This window comes from Hibiscus syriacus, unplaced genomic scaffold, assembly GCF_006381635.1.
Source record: "Hibiscus syriacus cultivar Baekdansim isolate YM2019G1 unplaced genomic scaffold, ASM638163v2 tig00116968_pilon, whole genome shotgun sequence".
NCBI classification, from domain to species: Eukaryota; Viridiplantae; Streptophyta; class Magnoliopsida; order Malvales; family Malvaceae; genus Hibiscus; species Hibiscus syriacus.
This window is the reverse complement of record NW_024063492.1, coordinates 193,039-203,134: the sequence shown is the minus strand read 5'-3', so window position 1 is coordinate 203,134 and position 10,096 is coordinate 193,039. Positions and strand designations below refer to the sequence as shown.

Below are 10,096 nucleotides of genomic sequence, written 5' to 3'. Positions count from 1 at the left end.
CCTAAAATTCAATGATATGTTGTAATTTACCCTAAATGTTAACCTGAATCACTTCTGAATGAAAAGATGAAAGACGATTCAAACATGATTAGACATAAATATAACTCTCGTATTTGTACTCGTTTAGTAATTGACATTAAAATTTACCCAATTGCTCTAAACGAAAGTTACATATTAAGGGTAAATTACATATTAATACTTAAACTATTAATTTTAATTTATTAATACAAACTTTATTTTTTTCAAAATTATACATAATATTTAATTTTTTATTTCATTTCATACCCCGCCATTAAAACCTTAATGCATTTAGTACATAAACTATCAATTGTGATCCGTTTTCGTACCTAAAATTTTAATTTTTTCAAAACTTAACGCTAAATTTTAAACGGAATACTAAAATAAAACAAAAACTGAACTTTGAATATGATTTGAAAAAAAAAGTTTAGATATTAAATTAAACAAAAATTGATAGTTTGGGTATTAAACGCATAATTTACCCTATATTTAAACTCGCATAAAAATTCCAAGGGATAGAAAATCATCGGACGTGTAAACGCATGCACTGCACATCCTACTAAAAATCATCCTAGACAAAGATACCTGAGCATATAAGCAAAACGAATCAACCTTTAGAGGAAATTTTGTGTTCATTTCAGCATGTTACTGAAAACACAACAAAATGTGCTGGAAAACATGTAAGACTAATTAAAACGAGCATCGGACGATAATCGAAGAAAACACCACTCGATATTCAACACCACCGACAACCGATCTACAAGTATTAATGGAAACATCTGACCGAATTATACATACAACAATACAAGCGGGTAATAAATTTAGTGCCCCCGTGTAATTAGAAAGGTTACAACAACAAATTATTTATCACTGCAGATGGTCACAGCTCAGCCTATCGTCCATTTCATTGCGGTCCTACACGTATGGAATATTGGAAAGACTCCGATGGAAGCAAGTCGAAGGGTTTTCGGACCTACACGTATGACTATACACAATTTACTTAACATAAACATACCCCTTCGCTCGATATCAGTTTCTCAGGCGTTGTATCACGGCAAATTTGATTTAAGAGATGAAAAGAGAAGTGGAATAAACTTTTTTTGCTCGCCCTTTGGCAATCCTCTAAAGTCCTATGCCATGGAATCAAGAGGCAAGGCCGGCTTGGATCCGGTATAGCCAATGAAATTTATCGACGCTGCTGGCACATTAGGCAAATGGCTGCCGACTTGACGTTTGCGAAGGTGCAATATTCACAGGACCAATGGCCAGAGTCGTCGATATTTCTGCTGGAGCAGCTGGGCCTAGAGGCTGAGCCCTTGCCCTTTCCACTTCTTCCCGTACTGCTACCGCCTCCCATGCCCTTCGAGCTGCCCATCCTGCTGCAGGCTCCACGGGAGTCCACATCTGATAGACCATTTTCTAGAGCTCGAACTAAATTCTCGAAGTAATTCCGCGTCACACTGGTCACGAAGTTTTATAACAAATTAATTTAGACAGAAGAAGGGTTGCCAATTCTCTAACATAAGAGATTTTTCCACACATACAAAGCTTTTGAATGGAATTTTTTCAATAATGATAAGATCATCAAATTCTACATCATCATGAATTTCAAAAGGAATCTACGTGGTGAATATATTTTAAGCAAAAAGTTACCTCGTTAACCCAGCAAGTTTGTCCGAAACTCGTTAAAATCTTTTGACGGCCCCTCTGCATTGAGGTAAACCTGCAGCTCCTTTTCTGCACATTGATGAAGTCGTTCTAACCCAGACTCAGCCTCACCTGCAAGACAATAGAGAGCACGAGTAGTGCAAAAACCAGTCATGTTAAGGGCACAAGGGGCGGTTTGGATGCTATAACGTATGTACTGCCTGAGGCGGAAGGTGCTAAAAAAACACACTTAATTGAAGGTGAACGATATGTGAATTTTTTGCATCCGTAAACATAAATAAAATAAGCTTAAGATAAATAAATATAATAACAAACTCTGAAGAGTGGTCCAATTTATCCTAGCCATAGCTCATAGACGGAGAGCATTACCTTGCAAGTATCAAAGAACTGTCGTTTAGCATGTTCATATTCCGGTAAATAATATCCATAGGCATATGTCCATTTGAGAATCTCCTACATTCTACTATCTGCACAATTAAAGTAGCAGTGATGAGCTAAAGTAACATTTAGTTAGCAAGCCAAGCAAATTTCTGGAAATTACCTGTAGCCATGCCTCAGTGATGAACTTCAGCTGCGACTCAGGTTGGCATTGTATGTCACTAAGCTTCTCCAGCTGCAATTGACACAAAATTATCATTCTTCAATGCTTTTGATGGCCTTCAAAAACTATCTTCATGACATTCATGTAAATGGTAGTAAAAATAATCGTCTTGACCAGCATCATAATAGTTGGTCAAAAATTATACAAATTTTGGCTTACATGCACAGATTGCATTTGCTGTCTGCTAGTGCCTTTTGCCTAGACTGCATCAAGTAAAGAAAAGTTTTAGAAGTAGCTGCAAGTGTTTTCTCACTCAAGTATATCGTGCATAATCACCCAGAAAGTGTTACCAGAAAATAAACTTAAGCAGTCAATAGGATTTACAAACAGTAACAGTGACAAGCATCATCTCATTTTCACCATAAGTCTCACAAGTAATACATACCGATTGGTTGTTTGCCCTCGTTCATAATAATGAGTATCTCTCCAGAGAATTTTTAGCCATCTCTCGTTTCTCAGCCTCGTCGTACTATAAATAAACACTATGGATCAGAAACTCAAGGAGGAAAGTTAAAGAATGGTGACCCCGGAAATGCTGAATGCCAGAGGAAAGAACAAGTTCCATACCACACCTTCTTGCTTTGCTGTCTCATAACGGTTGCAGGCATAAAACCCACCAGTTCTCTCACCATGATCTGACCATGCACCAGGCAAAGCCTACATATACACATGGTCAACTGATAGGAATTCTCATAAAGGGAGAAACACACACTACAAATACAGAAAGAGAAAGGATCATTTTTTTACACAAAATCTTAGGTTCAGCCTCCAATTAGGAAAAGTACTCTTAAATCTTGTTCAGTAGACAATAAAGCTAAACAAACAATAAAAAAATACAAACAAATAGGACTATTATTTATTTTGTTTTTCAATAAAAATAAATAACCCAAATAAAATTGCGATGTCAAAGTTTAATCAAAATACAAGCAACGCATATGTAAGCAGAGGTAACAGCTCACCAGCAAAATTCAAATTTACAAGGTGGTGTGCATGTAATATGCATGCACCCCTGGTTCTTCTCAATTGGACGCTTGCATTTTGGACAAGGCTTGGAATTAGCCAATATCCTGAAGATTAAGACTGACACAATGATTGATGACAATATAGCATCGAATGATATAACATTGCAGAACCATTACAATATAGCATCGAATAATATATATATATATATATATATATATATATATATATAAGATTAAGACACATTCACTTTGTTCACCTCAAATTTCAACATATTCAGAAGCAAGTTAAATGATGCATTAGTATAAAATTGTCATTGGTGCATATGTATATCATGTACAAGGGAATTATTATTAACTACATGTAGCAAAAAGAGTTCAAAGCAAAGAACATAAATGATTAAGGACTGAATCTAGACAAGCTTTCTCCAGAAAAGTGATATTCACATAACAAAGCACTCTAACGCACATAATGTTTACTTTTGGTAAGGGAAAGCAAGCAAATTTCTTCGTTTAGGTGTGCCAATACCACACAAACTTAAGAACCTCACATTTTGGAATGAATTAAACAACCTCGTGTATTAGAATAAATCTAGTTACCAATTCATATTTTCAGACTCTGCACTATTTTTTAGTATCCACTTGCCTACAGTGCCACAATCAACAGGACGGTGAGCTTCCTCAGCGCACTGCAAGGTCAAATGCACACTATGGGTCAAAATTCATGTTAGCAATTTTGAAAGTGAAATAAAATCAAGCAGAAATTCTTATGCGTGAATCATTCAAGGTACTATAACAAGAAAGAATGTGAAAAAAATCTTACATTCCAACAAAAGCTATATGAGCAGTGACATGTAACATCATTTCCACTGCCCAAAATAAATTCCACAGCATAATCACACCCTGGTGCAGGACACCATTTTGGTCTACAAAATAGCACATAAATAATTTAGAAAAATGGGTTACAATACCAAAGAGGTGAAAATTGAATAATGAGAAGTTATACATCTATTTCTTTTAGTAATTATGGTACTGAATACACACAACACAGTAATTAAAAAAATAAAAGAAAAAGATCAACAAAATAACATAAAAAAATATAGAAAACAGGTTTACATAAAATTCATATTTTTATATTTTTTTAAAAACAAATGTATAGAGTAAACTTCAAAAATCATTAACAAAATTTAAAAGTTTTAAATCCTACAAGCCAGAATACACATATTTTTTTGGGATAAAACAAGCCAGAATATGCATATCATTAGTATTATTACCTTCCTATTGTCTTCAACATAAGATCTAATGAAATAACGGAAGTACTTCTCTCTGTCTTCTTCAGAAGCCAATGCGCTAATCATATCTTGACCAACAGCAGCAGCACAGGATGGATCAGGACATCGCAACATCAAACATCCAGGACCATCATTGATGGCTGTGCTAATATAACCTAAGCAATTAAGACAGACACAATGATTGAGAAACTGACCATTATATAGCATCGAATGATATAACATTGCAGAACATTACAATATAGCATCGAATAATATATATATATATATATAAGATAAGACACATTCACTTTGTCACCTCAAATTTCAACATATTCAGAAGCAGTTAATGATGCATTAGTATAAATTGTCATTGGTGCTTATGTATATCATGTACAAGGGAATTATTATCAACTACATGTAGCAAAAAGAGTTCAAAGCAAAGAACATAATGATTAAGGACTGAATCTAGACAAGCTTTCTCCAGCAAAAGTGATATTCAATAACAAAGCACTCTAACGCACATATGTTTACTTTTGGTAAGGGAAAGCAAGCAAATTTCTTCGTTTAGGTGTGCCAATACCACACAAACTTAAGAACCTCACATTTTGGAATGAATTAAACAACCTCGTGTATTAGAATAAATCTAGTTACCAATTCATATTTTCAGACTCTGCACTATTTTTTAGTATCCACTTGCCTACAGTGCCACAATCAACAGGACGGTGAGCTTCCTCAGCGCACTGCAAGGTCAAATGCACACTATGGTCAAAATTCATGTTAGCAATTTTGAAAGTGAAATAAAATCAAGCAGAAATTCTTATGCGTGAATCATTCAAGGTACTATAACAAGAAAGAATGTGAAAAAATCTTACATTCCAACAAAAGCTATATGAGCAGTGACATGTAACATCATAACCTTCCACTGCCCAAAATAAATTCCACAGCATAATCACACCCTGGTGCAGGACACCATTTGGTCTACAAAATAGCATAAATAATTTAGAAAAAGGGTTACAATACAAAGAGGTGAAAATTGAATAATGAGAAGTTATACATCTATTTCTTTTAGATTATGGTACTGAATACACACAACACAGTAATTAAAAAAATAAAAGAAAAGATCAACAAAATAACATAAAAAAATATAGAAAACAGGTTACATAAAATTCATATTTTTATATTTTTTAAAAAACAAATGTATAGAGTAAACTTCAAAAATCATTAACAAAATTTAAAAGTTTTAAATCCTACAAGCCAGAAACGCATATTTTTTTGGATAAAACAAACCAGAATATGCATATCATTAGTATTATTACCTTCCTATTGTCTTCAACATAAGATCTAATGAAATAACGGAAGTACTTCTCTCTGTCTTCTTCAGAAGCCATGCGCTAATCATATCTGACCAACAGCAGCAGCACAGGATGGATCAGGACATCGCAACATCAAACATCCAGGACCATCATTGATGGCTGTGCTAATATAACCTAAGCAAGAAAACAAGGGTATGTATGAGAGAATTTCACAAAAATATGAAAAGGTCGGTAAATACACAACTTCAAATAGCTTGCTATAAACTCAGACAGAAAAATCATTGAGATGAAGGTGTTCCATGGAAAGGTTAACAAAGTACAGCTAGAATGGTTAAAATACTGTCAGGCCAGCTACTGAGCTTAACAATACATACAGCTAAAGTACAATGTGGATAATAATGTACAAGGGCACTATAAAGCTCCAAAATATGGAGTATTCATTATAATCAGGATAAATAATAGAAATAAATAATTATTCGCACATCATTTATCCCTTTACCCCTTCAAAGCCAGCTGAGCATGTGCAGTCATTGCTTTGACCAAAAAAAGATTTCCAAAATCTGACCTATAACTTCTTGAAACAACATCAAAACTAAAAACCAAAAAACATAAAGCATAGGTGGATCAAAACAGACCTGCCCAGCAAGATTTACAGAAAGGATGACCACATGCAGCAGCGTGAAGACTATCATAGGAATAGTTTTCGAAACATATCCCACAAATCATCTGCCAGAAAAAGAAATGTGAAGAAAAATAAAAGTTATAAGGAGTAAAAGAGCACAGACCGAACAAGCATAGGAAATCCTAGCTAAAAAAATGTGAAAACTCTTGGTTGAGTGTTCCACAACTCACTTCTCTACCATCAAGAAATGGAACTACAGGCTTCTCCAATAAGCCAACAGACCTGCGAACCTTCTCCTCATCTGCAAACCATTCATCGTGTACTTTGCTGACGCTCCTTTAAGTCCAAAATGATCATAAATCATTTACAACATCAAGCCGCCAAATATATCATTGTCAATAGATTACAAAATAGACCCTTATCATCAAAACAGAGAACAACAATGCTAATTTCACTCTACATTTACAGAGATGCAGTTATAAGTCCATTAAAATAATTTTGTAAATAAGTAAAAAAAAACTAAGCAAAATTTGAAAAGGACATAAGGAAAGAGATTTCAATTAACATAATTTAAATCAATCAAGATCACTCACCAACTATAGTACCGTAGAAGGATGCTTGCTTCAACCTTTGAGATGGAGAGCACAGTATATATCCTCATGATATCATCTTCTTGATGCTGGCGAATATCTACTTCACTCAAAATGGTAATTTTGCTAAGACAAAAAGAAACATCAGTTTAATACAAACTGCTTTGGAAAAACAAAATAATTAACAATAGAAGCGCTCAAAAACCACAAACTTTTATGTACACAAGGTTGAGAAAAGATATAAGCTTGGAGGGAGGGTTAATAGCAAAATAGCTGAATGCATGCTGTGCAAAGTGAAGCAGAAATGATCACATTTGCAAGACCAATTATAAGAGTGACAAAGAGAAGTTGCTTCAATTTTAGACGTTAGATAGGGCTGTAAGTTTACTATGCAGCATTAGAAAAACTAGGTTTTTCCAACATTCACTATGAACTGTTCAGTAATCTTAGTATTGATATAATCTAGTTCATTTTAAGTAAAAGCTTCGATCTTAGAAGCAAAATAAGTTCATTTTAAGTAAAAGCTTCGATCTTAGAAGCAAAGAAGTAAATTCCATTCACAGTTGAGGTCTCCTTTCTAGTATTAGGATTCAATGACACAACTTGCATTAAACCAAATCCACCAATGAAATTCAAAATGTTTTGTATATTGTCAAAAAAATTGAAAAACAAGGCAACACGAAAATCAAACACATTCCTGATAGCCAAAGCTTGCAAGCACTACCTCAACAAAATAAACTACAATTTGTCTAACATATACAATCTATGTCAACCCTATTCTTGTAGTTAAGGGTAATTCGCAAAATCATACATGATACACCCAAAAAAAATTATTCAAATTAGTACGGAGTAATTATACCCTAGAGTTCGCATCTGTAACGAAAAAAGTGGACATTTACTAGTTCTTGTTAAGGTTGATAAATGACATGAATATAATTGGCAATTTATGTAAACGGAAAAATAAGTAACTATTTTTAGAAATATGGCTTTTTAAAAATATATACAGAATTAATAGAAAGTTGAAACATATAATTATCCTTTGTTTTTCCCTTTCGAATTTATGATCTTATCGGTTCTTTTGTACTTCCACATTCAACATTTGAGCTGGTCACTTAGCTCGTCCTACCTCATACCAAACTAATATTATAGATTCGACAAACATCTTAACCAAAACCAGACCAAATCATGAAATGATGACAAAATACTCTAATTAACACTAACAAAAGCAAAACTAGAGTTTTAAAATTCCAAAAGGAAAATTGAAAAACCAGCGAAAACAAAGAAAAAAATCGAACAGAAAAAGAAATACTTGGTGTCGGTGATAGACGAGATCGTGGGAATCATCGGAATCGTTGTCGATGAAATCGTAATCGGCAACCGCATCCGAATCGTCATAAGCACCGACGGGCTCAGCACAGTCGTCGTCGTCATCGCCGCCGCTGTAGAAATCGTCTTCTTCGCCCGATTCGTTGTTGGCGTCGTGCATATCGAACTCATCCTCCGATTCCATTTGTAAAAACGTACCAAAGACATAGAAATGTGTGTGGTAAATATAGACAAAAGTTATTAGAAATTGAGAAAATAGATATAAATATACGATGTAATATAAAATAATAAAAAAATAAAAAATTATAAATAATCGACAATTAAATGTTGTCATTGTTTATCAAATACAAAGAAAAGAAAGAAAAAGCAAGCGACTAGACAGATCTATTACTATTTTGTGATGCCTCTAAACTTTTATGCAGGTAAATATTATGCTAAGAAAAAGGTAACAAAATATTTCGGGTAAACTATGTCGATAGTCTCTTATATTTTTAGTCTTATCGATTTTGGTCACCAAAATAAGTTTAAGGGAAAATAGTACCTTATTCTCAGTTTATCCGGTTTAAGCCCATCTACTATTAATTTCGTTTAACCCCTTCTATTTTAAATCCCTTTTGTTGAAGTTACTAACATATTTGAGGGATTAAAATCGAACGAACTGATAACGTTAGGACTTAAATCGGACGAATTAATAACGTTAGAGACTTAAATTGGACGGGTCGATAGTTGTAGTGACCATTTCTCCTTAATTTTTTTTCAATGACCAAAGTCGGTTAGACCGAAAACTACCGACATACCAAATTTTTTTTTGTAAAAATGCTGACATGAAAATTTGAAAAGAAATAATTGATATTTAGTTATATATTTTCCTAATGTTGATTTTATGGAGTGGCCTCTGAAACAAAGTCCATATCTTACACATGGTATTTTGAGTGCAAAAGGGCCCTTTGAATTAAGGGCTTAAATGAACGACATAGGTAGACGGGTCCTATTATAAGAAGGATTAATTATAAAATAAGTGTCTAAACTATATCATTTTTTAAATAAATACCCCAAATTTTTTTTTAATTCATCTAGATGTCTAACATTACAAAGTTATCACTTTAAGTACTCAGCATATAAAAAACCTGTAAAAAAAAGCTTCCTAAAGCAAATTAAAGCATTCATCACCTTCCCAAAATAAAGCATCCATTACAAACAACCAGTTTCCGAACGCCTTATGAAGTTCATTTTTAGTTGTTTTATTACTCAAGACACCATGACTTTACAATCTCTTGAGACTTTTCTTTCTAGCATCCATTTTCTTCTTGTCCGCAAGAACTTTCCGCAAACCTTCCTTCTTAGGCGCGGTGGTGCCCGATATTCCTACAATGCCGGTTCCACTAACCCTGGTTTCACTTGCAGGAACTGTGGACTGTTGATGCTGGTGGTCCGGATTGTTGCCTCCTTTTGTCGATATGGTTGATGGAGCGAGTGGGGTTGGTAATGATAACCCGGCACCGCTTGCTGCATTTTTCTACTCAACATTCAGAACCGAGGTGTTACGCTGCTCCACGTTCAGTGCCGTAGTTGACTCTCAAATAGCTCCTGATTTGAACTTGGTTTCGGCTTCGCATGGATTCCGGTATAAAGCCTGTGTTAAGGGCAGAAGATTGTGAGAACTGCAAGCCGATTGAATTCCTTCAAGAGTGCATCACTATACTAATATCATGTAAGGCGTAATAGAAG

At 34.3% G+C, this 10,096-nt stretch overlaps 1 pseudogene; it reads right to left on the bottom strand.

Annotated features, from left to right (window-relative positions):
* Positions 1-953: 953 nt before the first annotated feature.
* On the bottom strand, positions 954-8,552 carry LOC120191424 (annotated as a pseudogene).
* Positions 8,553-10,096: the final 1,544 nt, after the last annotated feature.